Raw genomic sequence first — 16,896 nt, 5'->3', positions numbered from 1 at the left:
TAGTAGAGACGGGGTTTCACCATGTTGACCAGGATGGTCTCAATCTCTTGACCTCGTGATCCACCCGCCTCGGCCTCCCACAGTGCTGGGATTACAGGCTTGAGCCACCGTGCCCGGCCAAATTTTTTTCTTTATCTTGATTCCATAAGGCAGCCAGGTGCAACGAGAACAGCAAGTACTTGGAAATTTATCATATTTGGGTTTACATATTTGGACCTACTATTTCCCACCTGTGTGACTTTGGCTACGTTTATAATTAGTTAATTCATTAAATTAATTTAATAACCACATCTTATATCAAGAATGACATGAGGTAATGTATCCAAAAACATACAGTAAAACACTATTTTTTAAATACTCAGCAGAAAAGAAAAATGAAGGCAAGGAAATCAGGAGAAAAAAAGATAAATACAAAATTCATTCTAAAAGGTTTTATATAATTGTTAAAAGTAGGTACAAAATATTGACTTGGGATTACACAAATGTTAAATGCAAATTCAAAAACCGTAATTTACAAAATCACTAGGCCACATACTTAATCTGAACAGATTTATTTGTGATGGATAAATCTACAAATCTTGAAGGTTGTAAGAATTAAATATCTCTATGAAAATACCTAGTGTAATCCCTAGCACACTGTAGCTATTCCATAAATATTCTTTCTTTCCTTTCTCTTAATCTTTTCAGTGATAAATCTCTCTATTTTAAACTTAGGTTCAAAAGCGGTATTTGAGAAATGCTACTCTAATCCTTTTCTCATTCAGAATACTACTTTCATCCCACTGAAATAAGAAGCAGCACATAACACAATCTACAATATAAAATTTCAGGATTAAAGGATCTTTGTACTACAAAAAATGGAAATGGCTGTATCCTGCAAAATATATTTGCTGCAACATTCTTTATGATTACATATTCACCTCCCACTCCTTAGCATACCCTAAACATTGGAAACACATAAATTTTAAAAGACAAAACTGCTGTTAGCAAGCTGTGGAGAATATGTGCCATTCAAATAGCTAGAATAATATGGTCTTGTACATGGAATCCTAAAATAACATGTAGGAGGTTGTCAGTTCTCTGATATTAGTGTGCTAATTAGGCTTCCCCAGAATAAAATGATATGTCAAGCGAGATATTCTTTTTTTTTTTTTTTTCCTCCAGAGTAGAATCCTATAGATTTTGGAAAGCAGTATCCAAGAACAAAGCGGTCTCAGAACATGACAGCATGCATGACATATACAGATAACTGAAAATAGTTCTAAACAGATTAATTCGAGTGGCTTTCTCTCTGCCTTAAACAATCAGGAAAAAAATATGATTCTATGTAATGGAAAGACTTGACATTTTCATTCTCTTGGCATAAAATTGTCATGTTGCAAAAGGTGACTGACTTTCAATAGGATACAATTAGATTAATTCCAAAGTGCTGCTACAGAAGTTAGATATATAATTGGTTAGCTAAATGGCTTCTTCCATGCACAAATAGAATTTTAATAATTGCTTTAGCTTTATAAAAATCTTGTATTTATCTAAAATGGTTAGGGAATGGGTTCTTCAGGGTATGAACGCTTGCTGCAATGGAGAGTTTCTTATTCTATGCACGGATTGCCAATTTTCTAAGAATTAGAAGCTAATAATGTACTAAAACTATTCCAGGAAGACTTTAACTTTTGTTGATTAAGAAGGGACATGGTGCATCTTTTAGCTCCTTAGGGTCACTGTTATGATAATCCATTTTTATTACAGTACCATGATTCTCATCTACCCTAATTATCCAGCAAATGGCTCATTGCAGATTCTGATTTGTTACATCCTACCTCAACCCTATTACCAACTATCACCACCCACCACCACCCCATCCAAACTAGAAGACAACCAGAGATAAATCCTCAAGAAACTTCTTTTTGAGAGGGTGGTTAACAAAGTTGAATTGGGTAAAAAACAGATGAAGCAGGTTTTAATCCTTTGCTGGGTAAGAATGCTGCCTACATGGTGTGGGCGATCTTGTAGGACTCTGATGGGCAAACCCGGGGCCCATTAGGAGGGCATGAAGATCCAAGCATCTGAGCTGAACCACGGCACTAAAAGATTACAGCGATGACAACTGTAAAAATGATGACGGTTATGATAAGAATATCTCTAACATCATCATCTTCCATTTTAGCAGGCAGTCCCTATATTCCAGGCACTGTCCTAACAACTTTGCATATACTAAACAATCCACTGACTGAGGCACTAGGAATGTCCCTGATGTTCACATGCGGAGGTCAGTAGCTTGCCCAAGGTTATAAAGTAAGCGGCAGATCAAGGACCTAAACTTGGGCAGTCTGGCTCTTAACTCAGTGACTACATTATGCTACCTCTACCACACAACTTATCAGTTAGGCACCTAAATACTGAATCTTTCTTCTCCGAATTACCCTATTCTTTAAATGTAACTGTCATCTCTGTGTTTGTGGCACACAGTATCTAGCACATAATGCTCCATAAAGATTTACTGCATATTTCGTATACAAAAATTTGATTGGGAAATACATATGGTCTTTTCTCTTATTGCAACAGCCTTCCTCAAAGTGTGCTCTTGAGAACACTAATTCCCTTGCTTTTCTCTCTGCCTAGAAGGTTCTTCCCTCCAAGATTTTCGTAAGGCCAGTTAACTTGAATTATTCAGATTTCAGCTCAGATATCACCTCTTCAAGAGGCCTTTTATGACCATCTGATCTAAAATAGTTCTTACTTCTCACCCAGAATACCCACATTGATGTATTATATTCATTGTATCCCTCGATCTGGAATCATCATTTCAATCTTTTTACTCATCTCTCTCTCCCTCCCCCAGCCCTCCCTGAGGCAGTCTGTAATGGTATCTGTGGCACACAGCAAGTCCTCAAACATTTACTGAAATATTGATGCCAATAGGTTATCACACTAAATATTTTGTTTTCATATAAGTTTGTGAAACTCTGGGTTAGAGAAAGTTAAATAAATTCCTACAGGACTTTTCAGGCTTCTGCAAGAGGCAGGTACAATATATAGTTTTGCCAAACTTATCTGGTCATCGAACTTATCTGGCCACAGGAATTTTTTGTATTTGTAATGGATCCCCTCACAGAAGGACACTTTGGGAAGGGCCACGTAGAGATGTATTAACTATATGAGAGGCTGCTGACATTGAAGAAGTGCCCTTCTCCCCAGTCTTTTCTTCACTGAAGAAACAATCCAGGTAAAATAATTAAAGGAAGCTGCATCATCCTTGCAGGGGTGCCGTGAGGTTTAAATGCAGAGTAATTACATGGTTAATATGTTTTAATTCCTGGCCTCCCTACCCCTCATGGCAGCCCTGGAAGAGTGACACAATCTGCATTTTACAAACCAGGAAAATAAGGCTCTGCTCTGTGGAGTAATACACCCTAATTCACCCAGCTGCCAAGAGGACAGATCAGAACTCAAATTCAGATCTTTCTGGTCCCAAAACCCATCCTCCTCCCATTATTGAACATCCCACGTCTTCATCCCCCTACTTCTCTCCAACCACAGCCTGGACATCCTTGGGTCTCGGCTTTGGGATGACCCTGGGTAAGATGTGGCTGCTCAAGTCAGAGCAGAGTAGACAACAGCACATCTCCACCTCCACTACAGGTGTTTACATTGCTCCTTGTGCAATTCCCACAAGAACAGTGATTAAAGTTTTTCTTAATATCAAACAACACTAGGTACTATGGAATCTAAGCATCAAAACAAAATGGGAACATCTCTGATTACCAGTAGTATAATCATTTTCATCCCTTTACTGTGTAAGACTTAAGAAAGACGAGGAAGATCATTTTCCCATTGCTGAATTAAGTTGATAAACAATTACTTTTTATCATAAAAGTCCACTCTAGGATGTATAAAACTTATCCCCATGCTTTCTTTTCCTTCATATATATGAAATTTCTTTACTCTTTTTAAAAGATCACAGCTCAAATATTACCATCTTAATGCAATATAAATTTATCTTTTAAAAAACTTCAGTTGTAGAAATCCTGCAGAACATCACTATTTTGCTTAAGAAAGAAAAAGAATCTCAGTGATGAGTCTGGAACTCTGAGGTTACTTTCCAGAACTTGCATAAAGAAGGCATTCATGTAACTAGATATCTACTACCCACATCCTGAAGCCCCAAATGATATAGTTTCTTTTGTTTACCTGTTAAAAAAAAAATCTAAAATTTTCACCTTCTCTGAAACATGTACCTATCAAATGTACCTCTGGGTGTCTGGGCAAAGAACCCCAATTGTATATGCATTAAACCAGCTCTTTAAGCAACAGGAATAAAGACAACATTCAAGGAGCAAAGAAAAATCCAAATATGAAAGTGTCTCTGAGGTTAGACCCTTATTACACTATTGCAGTACAGTCACCAATCAACAATAATCTTCATGTTACCCAGAAAACCAAACACCACATATTGTCACTTATAAGTGGGAGCTGAATGATGAGGACACATGGTGGGTAACACACACTGGGGCCTGTGTGTGGGAGCAGGGAGAGCATCAGGAAGAATAGCTAATGAATGCTGGGCTTAATACCTAGGTGATGGGTTAGTCTGTGCAGCAAATCACCATGGCACACATTTACCTGTGTAACAAACCTGCACATCCTGCACATGTACCCCAGAACTTAAAATAAAAGTTGAGGAAAAAAAAAAATCTTCATGTTACCAAGGAACAGTACCTTATCCCTGCTCCAAATTCCAAGTTCTTGTTAGAGGGTGTTACAAAATATATAAAATGCTTCCATTTTAAACAACTTAAAATACATTCTGGGTGGGACACGGTGGCTCACGCCTGTAGTCCCAACACTTTGGGAGGCCAAGACAGGTAGATCACCTGAGGTCAGGAGTGCAAGACCAGTCTGGCCAACACGGTGAAACCCCATCTCTACTAAAAATACAAAATTAGCCGGGCATGGTGGCAGGTGCCTGTAATCCCAGCTACTTGGGAGGCTGGGCAAGAGAATGGCTTGAACCCAGGAGGTGGAGGTTGCAGTAAGCTGAGATTGTGCCACTGCACTCCAGCCTGGGTAACAGAGCGAGACTCTGTCTCAAAAAAAAAAAAAAAAAATACAGTCCAGCTTAAAACTCCCTTCACTATTAAAATACGAACTAGAAAACTGTTATGTAATTTTATATTGTACAACTGTTTGAGATTTTTCTCCTATTAATTAGGGAATTTGCTAGTATCTCATCTACATCTGAAAGCAAGTAAAGTAAGCAGCTAAGTTATTTGTCATGTCCCTGTTAATTTGAAGGCAGCTATTCTTTTGACTGTATAACATTAATAAGAGGCATGTTTTAGTCTTAGGGTTCAAATTGTTAATAAAAACCACATCGTGATGTTGTGTGCACTCTCTTTTTCCTCACTAGTAAATCCCACATGCCAGATCTAGTGTCTTCACTAAGAGAATATGCATCTGAGTAAACCAAGTGTAAGTTCCTTTGCCTGTCTCATCAAAGTCATCATCTTATCTGATTCACCGTAAGCATGGAATAGAACTTAAGTTCTTAACAGTAATTATAGACTGTCCAAAGAGACTAGCCAGGTAAGGACAACTCTACTCCTACTTTGAGAGACTACCTTCAGGATCTAGTGTTCTTAGAGAAGAAAATATGTTTTGGGTTTATACTTAGATATTATTGGCACTAGGAAGTACAGTGTTTTTAAATGTCACCTTTGTTCCTTTGCAAGATGATCCTAAGATCCTAGAGAAATCACACAGTCAAGTTTTCTTTAGAGAAGATGGAGAAACAACTCAAGCATTTACAGGTCTTCTGAATGGAAGGGCATTAGACCCTGAGAACTGTTTCAAATGTGAATTGCACTTTAAAGTAGCCGAGACCCACAGCAAGTCACTGAGACACCCCTTCAGGCTTTGAAAGATTGTTTTCATGCTTTTACAGGTCATTTTGGTACTTTTTCAGAAATAACCAAATGTAGCAACATGAGAAATAGTCACAAATAATTACAGATAAAACTGAGGAAGTAGAAATAAAAGTTTAAATGATATGACAGACTTGTTTAAGGACACCTCATCAAACAAAAAACACTCAATATTAATACCAAATTAATATTCTGGGTCTTGAAATTAAAGGAAACAAATCACTTTATAAAGACTTTATGTGTCTGTGAAACCAAGTCTTATGAACTAGTTATTATTAAACTAGCATTGAAAATTAACATGTTATTTGCTCACCGATTCTAGGTAGAAATTTAGCTAAGAAAATCTAAGCCAGAGTTTTCAGGTTTACAAAACCCTTCACTGATCTCTTCAACAGCAGCAAAAAAGTAGAGAGGACATTTTCAGGATTCAGTCTGAATGCTACTGTGGCTGAAAACCAGGTCAAATTTATCTCCTCTAAGGCAAAATCGAAATCAAAGACTCACATGAAACCACCTCTGAAACAACTGCTTAGATTCAAAATTGATTATCAGTTTCATTTTATTAGTAGTAAACATCTCTCCTTTATTTTTGAACATAATAAATTCCTAAATTTACATTCAAAGCCACAGAATATTACTGTGAATGTGAACGTGTGGACAAAAAATGTTCCCAACAGTTTTCCAAACATTTTTTTAAATGCAATATGGTGTGTACTAGCCCTAGGGCAATAAGACAAAATTTCTAAGATGATAAGTAAATTGCCTAATTTAAATTTAAATTGCCCTTTTAAACAACCTAAGGCATGTACAAAGCATGCCTCTGTATAAATGCGGTATGTTAACATGCTGTAGTAAATCTGACAATACGAACCCCAATTAGTTTACATCATTAGTCTCCTTAGCCTACCATTATCTCTTAATGCTTTTAATTCTCTGTACCCTAAGCAAACACTGTAGCATAAGTAATAGTTACAAAGCAATTAGTTGAGCCATTAAAGAAATATTTAATTGGTTCCTAGACTATCAAAAAGACTTTAAATCCATTTACAAATAAGAAAGTTGAAAACTAAAGTCTAATGGCTTTCACTATCTATAACTACATAGCATATGAACAAATTTACATTTACTACATAGTAAACAAAGCAATAAATTATTAGCATTGTCAACAACTGAATATATTTAGCCTCCTTTTTTAAAAAAAAACAATAGTTTTCCATACAATCACCTATTTTATAAGCCCCTTGGATGCCTCCCTAATAACAGATTTATTTTGAACTCATTAATTTCATATTCTTTAAAATGGAAATGAAAAATGAAAACCTTAACCACCCCAAAAAACTAGTTTTGGGATTGCAATCAAAGCAAACACACTACTCATTAACTGTATTAACTGAAGTCTGGCAATTTGGGAGGTTGGTAAATGCCTTTTTCTCGTTTGTTGACTTGTGTTTTATCACTTATTTACACAGACATTTCTTCAACTTTCATACTGCGTAACACAGTTGATGATTCTTTTATTGTCAAGAAAGATCAACAAAACCCAAGCATCATTTAAAAAAATTATAGAAAGATAATTTTACTGTTACACAAAACCATGCTTTGTTTTCCATGAATGCAATGCCTTAAAAAAAACAAAACAAAACAAAACTGGGGGTGAGAGGAGAGAAAAGACAGAATAGACAAGAGTACTAGGCAGCAACTTCATGTATGTGATTTGAGGGTCCAGCTAACAAAATCTCCGTTTCTGGCTTCCATGTGCATTCTCCAGAACAGTAAATTCCTTTAGGTTAAAGCAGATTATTTCTGTATGGAGTGTATGTTACTCTAGAATGATTTATGTACATACAAATTACAGAAACCTACTTAAGCTAGCTTAAATAAAATAGTATTTGTTATAAGAATTCAGGGCTATATCACAACCTAATCAGCAGGAAGAACAGCTAGGTCTCATGGGAATTAGAAGGCCTCAGGCAGAGGCAGAGGCTGAGTCTTTTTGTCTGTTTGTCCCTCTCCACGGCATCTTTCTTTTCTCTCTGCTTCTGGAAACAAAGTGAAAATCCACTTCATTCCTTTCTCTATAGACTGGCTTCCTTGGCAAGCCTTTTAGGTTTTCCTCCCCCATAACCTTGCCTGGCATGTGACTGGTGCTTAAGGAGCTGATCCTGGTACCATGCCTACCAACAAGCTCTGTACCATCTCCATTGATTCAAAAATCCCAGGACAAAGAATACAGTTGACCTAGTGTGAATACCCCTGTCCCGTCAACTATATCCATGGACCAGGGTTGAACCTTCTAACCTACAGATAGGGACAGAGAACTGAGGAGGACATGTAGCTTAAAATGAAATACATGAAACTGACAGAAGAGCAGAAGATCAAACACCGCATGTTCTCACTCATAAGCGGGTGTTGAACAATGAGAACACATGGACACAGGAAGGGGAGCACTATACACTGGGGTCTGTTGGGGGAAAATAGGGGAGAGACGGTGGGGGGTGGGGAGTTGGGGAGAGATAGCAAGGGGAGAGATGCCAGATGTAGGTGGTGGGGAGGAAGGCAGCAAATCACACTGCCACGTGTGTACCTATGCAACAATCTTGCATGTTCTTCACATGTACCCCAAAACCTAAAATGCAGTAAAATAAATTAAAAAAAAAAAATGAAATGCATGGCCAGGCGCGGTGGCTCACGCCTATAATCCCAGCACTTTGGGAGGCTGAGGCGGGTGGATCACGAGGTCAAGAGATTGAGACCATCCTGGTCAATATGGTGAAACCCCATCTCTACTAAAAATACAAAAATTAGTTGGGCATGGTGGTGCATGCCTATAGTCCCAGCTACTCAGGAGGCTGAGATAGGAGAATTGCTTGAACCCAGGAGGCGGAGGTTTCGGTGAGCCGAGATTGCGCCATTGCACTCCAGCCTGGGAAACAAGGGAAACTCCGTCTCAAAAAAAAAAAAAAAAAGAAACAAAGAAAGAAATGGATGTGTATTACAAGATTCTACTGAATTCAAATTTATACAGAGGACAATATTAACCACTGAACACAAACAGGAAGACTGAGAAAGACTCAGGCAGGTATATTCTGATGGTTTCTCAACAATTTACTTCTATAGCCTTTCAAGGCAATGATGATAATTAAAGAACTCAAGTGTACATAGAAAGGAGACAGTTTATGTCCCCTTCTGGTGGCATGGCACCTGGGGCATCTTTAATCATTTGGTGATTCTGATACCTCTCCAGACAACCCTTTAGAAGTAGGAAGGACCCACATACAGAAACTAGAAATAGAAACTGTTCTGCAAAGGGCAACTTATATAAAAACAGGGATGAGATGGCTTTCAGTTTGAAGATAAAGGTTTTTTTTTTTTTTTTTTTTTTTAAAAAAAGGAACTTGTTGCTTATAAGGTTGAGTATCTCAGCAATATGGCTGAAGTACAGAAAATACTAATGGACAGGGGGAGGGTATATATTAAATTCCAAATTCTGAAACAAGGAGGACCCCTTGAAGCCAAAATAAAAAAGGTTTCAGGGCAAATGAATAATGCTTCTTTATACAGCAACTGTAAATATATAGCACATGTCATCTTAATAATTATTTCTCCATGCCCTTTAAATTTTTGGTTTCTACTTGTTGCCCTCACCCACCACACACTCCTTGACATACTTCTCCCTAAGCCTGGCAAAATCCTACTCAAAAGACAAGCACAAAGTTAATTCTCCTCAACAGACTTGCCCTTTTCCACTTCCCAGGTATGATTCATTTTATTTTAATATTTAACATACAATGTTGATGTCTTCACATTTACCTCACAAACCAGCGTGTGACTTACCTGAGAAAAGAGATTACATCTTAGTCATCTTTGTATCCTCAAAGCCCAGTGTAACAAAAGACACCTAAAAAAAACCCATTAAGTAGTTTTTTGATGAGTCACAGACACTAAAAACAAACAACTTCAAGAAAGGCTCATGGAAACTTATGAATAATAGATTCATAACAGATTTCTAAGGAAAGAAAGGAAACTTTGGGCTGCATCCTTACCTAATGTGGATGAAAGGACAGCAGGCATACTTTCTCGCATAAAAGTGACTTTGGTATATATGCAAGACACTCCTCAAGCCTGAGTACATCACTCTTCCACTCAATCTTGTTCACGCAATCTGGCCCAGATCCACCTTTCTAATTTTGGTCACAGTACTGTTTCCAAACAGTACTGTGTCTTCCAGTACTGGAAGTTCATGGGCACCATGTCTTCCAGCTGAACTTTCCAAAGGAAGACTTTATATCCACTACTGTGCCAGTGATTATCATCTTTCAGTTCCAAACCCACCTTTCTATATTTTGCTTTGTGAATCTGGCTCTAGAACTTTGCAAACATTTCTTGCCAACTATGTTCCCATTAGGCTTTATCAAACAAGGGGCACTAGACTGGAGCAGAAAGGCTGGCGGAAGAGATTTATCCTTTTGCTCGCTGCTTAAAGGCAACTCACCATGGTAACTGGAGTGGTCCCAATCTCCAGCATTTATTCAACTCTGCTCCCACTCCCCAAACCAGCCCCATTATTTTCTAGAGACACAATAGGAAGCCAGCCAAGTGCTCCCCCATCCCACCCCCAGAGATCTGAACCCAAACTTGCCAGGTACTATTGTGAGCTTCCAAATTTTGATAATCCCAACCTCTTCTTTTATTGTCCTAGCCCTACTGGTGCTAGTTCTTCTTGGAATCCCTATCCTTAATATTTCCATTTTGTCTTTTCAGTGCTCCAACATCACCTGCCCACTGTAAGACCTACCTCCCAATGCTGCTATGCAAGTCCACAGACTTTTGCTTATAACCTTCAATGATCTATAATCTTCTCCATAGTCTCCAGACTGCCAACAGCAATAGGGTCTGATAGTGACTTTTTGGTAACAAATCTTTGCCAATTCCAGGCCTCCTCTACATTTCTGATAATGGATAAAGCTCAGATATGGGGAGTAGGGGTTATTCCAGTTGGCAGAAAAAAGACAAGAGACATTACTCTGTTAACAACAAAGCAAACCAATAAATGCAGAATTTCAATAAATCATCATAACCCAATGTTCAATAAACTTATTTCTTTAAAGAACGTTAGTGTTCTGAGAGAAGAAAAAGCACCGTGGACAGATGGACCTGTCTTCAGAGGAGGAATAATGAATGCATTAAAAAAGCTTAAAGCCTGGCCCTATTCACGTGAACTTCAGAGACAAGTCTGAAAAGAGACTTGAAATCAACAGTTAACCAAATAATATAAAAAGTAACAAGTTTATGTTTGGATAAGATCAGATTTACACTAGATACCAAGACCATGCTAACTGTTGTAGGCAAGGAGAAAGTGGAACTAATGAAAGTTAGCTACAAGTGACTTTTGAGCCTTGCTTATACAACTGTATCACTTAAAAAATTATACGCTATTACCTGTAGAAGAAAAGACTATGATTCCTCCCAATATCATTTCTCCCCTTCTACCTCATTAGTACCCACTCCCTTACCTCCAATGGTTAGCTATGTACATGGCCACCTAGAATAAAGATACTGAAAGTGATAGGTACAGGTGAAGAGGCAAATTCCTTGTTTCCTTCCTTCCTACTGCTGCACTGTGGACATGGTAGTAAAATCTCAGACCACGTAGATGTAAGCAGCTCTCTGAGAATGACAGAGTAACAAGAGAAAAGGGGCATGCATCCCTAAGAGCACCATAAAAGACTATGAAGTATCGCCATTATCAGTTTGGATATTTATGTAAGAGAAAATTAACATTTTGGATTTCTGTTGTAAGAGCCAAGTCTGTATTTTAATTAATATTAACTCCAAATATCTAGTTAGTATCCCTTAAGGTTCACACAGGGTCAACAGAACCAACTGAGAGTTGAATCTATGGTTCAGCCTTCATGTATTTCCATAAGGAAGGTTGGGATGGTGGTAGAAATAATGTTTCCCATCAGGTACCATTCAAAGACTTCCAGAGGCATTCGTGAACACTGAATAGGGGGTAAAAATATTCAAGATAGATAATATTAATTTTGAACACAGATGTCCCTTGGAGCAAGGGAAGAATATCCATGATTACTGCAGGGAGTTTCCAAAAGAAAAGGTGGTGCTTTCACTGCACACTTTATTAGACTAATATTTTAAAAGTACTTCATTCAATCTTGCCTATGCAGAAAAATTTATCCACCTAATATACACCATATAACTCTGGTGTTACATGCTTGCAAAATGTTTTTGGAAGTATATTTGATTTGGGGGAACTATTTTGTTATTTCTATAGGAAATGAGTTTCTAATAACTGAAACATAATTCATACACTGGACATCTATTTTATATGAATAGAAATCTAACATGGGTTATACTTAAAATCATTTGATTCACAATTGGAGTCAAGGAACCATTTATGTTTGGGTTCCCTGCATAAAAAAAATTCCTAAATATAAGTACTTAGCAGATTCATCAGGCTGCGTGGCAATGTAGCAAGATGGAGGTGACTGCCAAGCAGGGGTTGTTCTAGGAAACCTATTTTAACTATCAGTAGAGTTTTTTTGTAATTGTGAAGTACACTGTAAACAGAAATCATTTTTGATAAATAACAAAGCAAGATCAGTGAGCTGTTTTCAGATGGAAAATGATATGGGGAGCATAAGTGCTGATATCAGTGTAAGATGATTACATGAGCACCTCAAGTTTGAGGATTAAGAATGAACTGCAGGTCTCACCAGGTTTACTACCAGGGAGACAATGAGTATTGTAAATTAAACGAAAACCCCTAGAACACTTTGGCTTCTCCCTGAAGGGCAGTAAGCCCAGGGGCTACTCAGCAGGGAACAGGGGAGTAGTAAAAAGTAGGGTGTATCGGCTGTTGAGAAGTTTAGGAACCAACTGGGGAGACAGCCACATGCTAAAGAGCATTAGCACCAGTCATAATCAGGTACATAATGAGGAACTTGGCTGAGGTCAGGTATGTAGGTGTGGACTCAAGTGGTTAGGAAAAGCTTCAAGGAACAGGTAGATCCTGAACGGGTCTTGAGGGATGGTAAGATTTACACAGTTGGATGCTGGCATGCTGCACATGAACAGGTAAGGAAGGCCTCAAGGCAGAATTCAGCAGCCATATTAATCCTCTGAAGACAGGTCCATCTGTCCACGGTGCTTTCTCTTCTCTCAGAACACTAACGTTCTTTAAAGAAAACTAGGTGTTCTTTAAAAACTGGATCAGTGACCAGGTCAGTTTGTGAAAGATGTGCTAAAATGCTGAAGCTTCTTTCCTATAGTACTCTTCAGAGCTTTTAACATACCAATGTACACTGTGAAATCTCTGAGGGGGCGATATAATATGCAATGCTTCTCAACCTTACTGGCCCAAAAACCCTTTTAAAGTAATGCCTGCTAATACACCTTGGTTCATAGAACACAGTTCAGAAAGTACTACTTGGTGGTACTGAATCCCACCTGAAGAGGTAGGCTCTGTCGTCAGCCTAGGTTTGAACTCTAGTTGTTATCTATGAGGTCAACTGATCTTGAGCAAGGTATTTAACTGCTCAAAGCCACAAATTTCCTCAACTGTAAAATGTCAGAAGATTAAGTTAAGAATGTAAACATACCTAGGTGTTCAATAAAGTTACTCATTAATATTTGATGCTCAATTATCAGACTAGAATTTGGCTCCCCACATGGGTGGGAGTACTGTGCTGACCTGTTGTATTAGTACATAAGTATAAATAAAGGCATAATGTCTATATGTATTTAAGATATAGGCCGGGCACAGTGGCTCACACCTGTAATCCCAGCACTTTGGGAGGCCGAGGCAGGTGGATCATGTGGTCAAGAGGAGACCATCCTAGCCAACATGGTGAATCCCCGTCTCTAGAAAAGAAGAGCCTTATCACGACATAGTTGAAATAAGTATAGTCCAATTATGCAATGACTAAAAGAAACGGTATTAGCTAGAGGAGCCAAGATGGCCGAATAGGAAGAGCTCTGGAGTGCAGTTCCCAGCAAGAACACAGAGGGTAAATAATCACCCCATTTCTAAAGGAGTTTTCACTGCCCACAGACCAGGAGATTCCCAGGTCAAAAAGTGCCATGAGTTTCCAGCACGGCTGTTTCAGCCAGTACCACGGGTTGGCGCACAGAAACTCACACAAACCTGGGGGCCATTTCAACTGGCACCTGGAACACCTGGGACACAGAGCCACCCATTCAACTGAAAGGGAGGGGGCTGAGACAGGGAGCCAGGGTATCTGGCTCGGTGGGTACAATCCCCACAAAACAAGCAATCTGAAATGGTCTGAATTGAGAGTTTCACAGCAGGCGCAGCTGGAATCAGGATGATCCAGCTGGTGGTGGGGAGGGCGTCTGCCACTACCAAGTCAGTTCCCCAGTACCCAGGCAGTTCTATCTGTACCTCTATAAACAGCACCTTAAGGAAGTTCACACAGCAGGTGGGCTGAGCTCACAGCAGCTCAGCAAAGCCTCTACTGGCAGACTGTGACTAGACTATCTCCGTGCTGGGCAGGGCATCTATGAAAAAAGGCAAGAACATGTCAGGAATGTATAAAGCCTGACCTTCCTAGGACAGAGCATCTGGGAAAAGAGGCGGTTATGAGTTCTGCTGCAGCAGACATAAATGTACCTGCCCAGCAGCTCTGCATGGAACAATGGAGCTCCTAGTACAGGACTTGAACTCCTAAAGGGACAGATTGTCTCCTCAAGCAGCTCCCCAACCTCCATATACCCAAAGAGATACCTCATAAAGGAGAGCTCTGGCCGACATCTGGCAGGTACCCTTCTGGGACGAAGATAACAGAATAAGGAATTGGCAGCAACCCTTACTGTTTTGCGGCTCCCACAGGTGATCCCCAGACAAGCACGGTCTGGAGTGGACCTCCAGCACTCCTGCAGCAGAGGGGCCTGTTAGAAGGAAAACTAAGAAACAGAAAGAAATAGCTTCAACATCAACAAAAAGGACGTCCACTCAGAGACCCCATCCAAAAGTCACCAACTACAAAGACTACAGGTAGATAAAGCCATGAAGATTGGAAGAAGCCAGAGCAAAAAGGATGAAAACACCAAAAACCAGAACGCCTCTCCTCCTCCAAGGGACCACAACTCCTCACCAGCTAGGGAACAAAGCTGCATGGAGAATGAATCTGATGAATTGACAGAAACAAGCTTCAGAAGGTGGGTAATAACAAACTTCTCAGAGCTAAAAGAACATGTGCTAAACCAGTGCAAATAAATTAAGACCCTTGAAAAACAGTTAGATGAAATGCTAACCAGAATAAACAGCCTAGAGAAGAATGTAAACGACTTGATGGAGCTGACGAACACAGTATGAGAACATCGCAAAGCAAACACAAGTTTCAATAGCTGAATTGACCAAGCAGAAGAAAGGATATCAGAGACTGAAGATCAACTCAATGAAATAAAACGAGAAGGCAAGATTAGAGAAAAAAGAATGAAAAGAAATAAAGCATCCAAGATATATGGGATTATGTGAAAAGACCTAATTTACGTTTGATAGGTGTACCTGAATGTGACGGAGAGAATAAATCCAAGCTGGGAAACACTCTTCAGGACATTATTCAGGAGAATTTCCTCAACCTAGCAAGTCAGACCACCATTTAAGTCCAGAAAATACAGAGAACACCACAAAGATATTCCTCAAGAAGCGCAACACCAAGGCACATAATCGTCAGATTCACCAGGGTTGAAATGAAGGAAAAAATGCTAAGGGCAGCCAGAGAGAAAGGTCGGGTTACCCACAAAGGGAAGCCCATCTGACTCATAGCGGATCTCTCGGCAGAAACCCTACAAGCCAGAAGAGTGGGGGCCAATATTCAACATCCTTAAAGAAAAGAACTTTCAACATAGAATTTCATGTCCAGCCAAACTAAGCTTCATAAGCAAAGGAGAACTAAAATCCTTTTCAGAAAAGCAATTGCTGAGAGATTTCGTCACCACCAGGCCTGCCTTACAAAAGCTCCTGAAAGAAGCATTAAACGAGGAAAGGAACAGCCAGTACCAACCACTCCAAAAATGTACCAAATGGTAATGATCATCAACACAATGAAGAAAATGCGTCAACTAACTGGCAAAACATCCAGCTAGCATCAAAATGGCAAAATCAAATTCACACAAAACAATATTAACTCTAAATGTAAATGGGCTAAATGCCCCAGTCAAAAGACACTGAATGGCAAACTGGATAAAAAGTCAAGACCCATCTGTATGCTGTAATCAGGAAATGCATCTCACATGCAAAGACACATAAAGGCTAAAGATAAAGGGATGGAGGAAGATTTCTCAGGCAAATGGAGAGAAAAAAAAGTAGGAATTGCAATCCTAGTCTCTGATAAAATGGATCTTTAAACAAAGATCAAAAGAGACAAAGGAGGACATTACATAATGGTAAAAGGATCAATGCAACAAGAAGAGCTAATGATCCTAAATATATACATGTCCAATACAGGAGCACCCAGATACATAGAGTAAGTTCTTAATGACCTACAAAGAGACTTAGACTCCCATACAATAATAGTGGGGGACTTTAACACTCCAGTGTCAATATTAGACAGATCACCGAGACAGAAAATTAACAAGGATATCCAGGACTTGAACTCAGATCTGGACCAAGCAAACCTAATAGACACCTACAGAAATCTCCACCACAAATCCATAGAATATACATTCTTCTCAGCACCACATTGCACCTACCCTAAAATCGACCACATAATTGGAAGTAAATCACTCCTTAGCAAATGCAAAAGAATGGAAATCATAACAAACAGCATCTCAGACCACAGGGCAATCAAATTAGAACTCAGGATTAAGAAACTAACTCAGAATGGCACAACTTCATGGAAACTGAACAACTTGCTCTTGAATGTTAACTGGATAAACAATGAAATGAAGGCAGAAATAAAGATGTTCTTTGAAACCAATGAAAACGAAG

General features: G+C 39.0%; 1 protein-coding gene across 4 annotated transcripts in view; it reads right to left on the bottom strand.

Annotated features, from left to right (window-relative positions):
- The window catches only part of GALNT7 (polypeptide N-acetylgalactosaminyltransferase 7), a 160,806-nt gene that overhangs the window by 121,783 nt on the left and 22,127 nt on the right, over window positions 1-16,896 (bottom strand). Inside the window, exon 1 of one of the 4 annotated variants that reach the window (XM_017498519.2) lies at window positions 9,759-9,804. The exons of the other annotated variants lie outside the window; for them this stretch is intronic. The gene's annotated coding sequence lies outside the window, so the exon portion shown is untranslated. Of the gene's footprint in view, window positions 1-9,758; window positions 9,805-16,896 lie in introns of those variants that run through there. 4 annotated transcript variants of the gene reach the window in all.

This window comes from Cebus imitator, unplaced genomic scaffold (genome assembly GCF_001604975.1).
Source record: "Cebus imitator isolate Cc_AM_T3 unplaced genomic scaffold, Cebus_imitator-1.0 Scaffold243, whole genome shotgun sequence".
Classification (NCBI taxonomy): domain Eukaryota; kingdom Metazoa; phylum Chordata; class Mammalia; order Primates; family Cebidae; genus Cebus; species Cebus imitator.
Note: the sequence above shows the minus strand (reverse complement) of the source record. Positions and strands in the feature narration are given on the sequence as shown.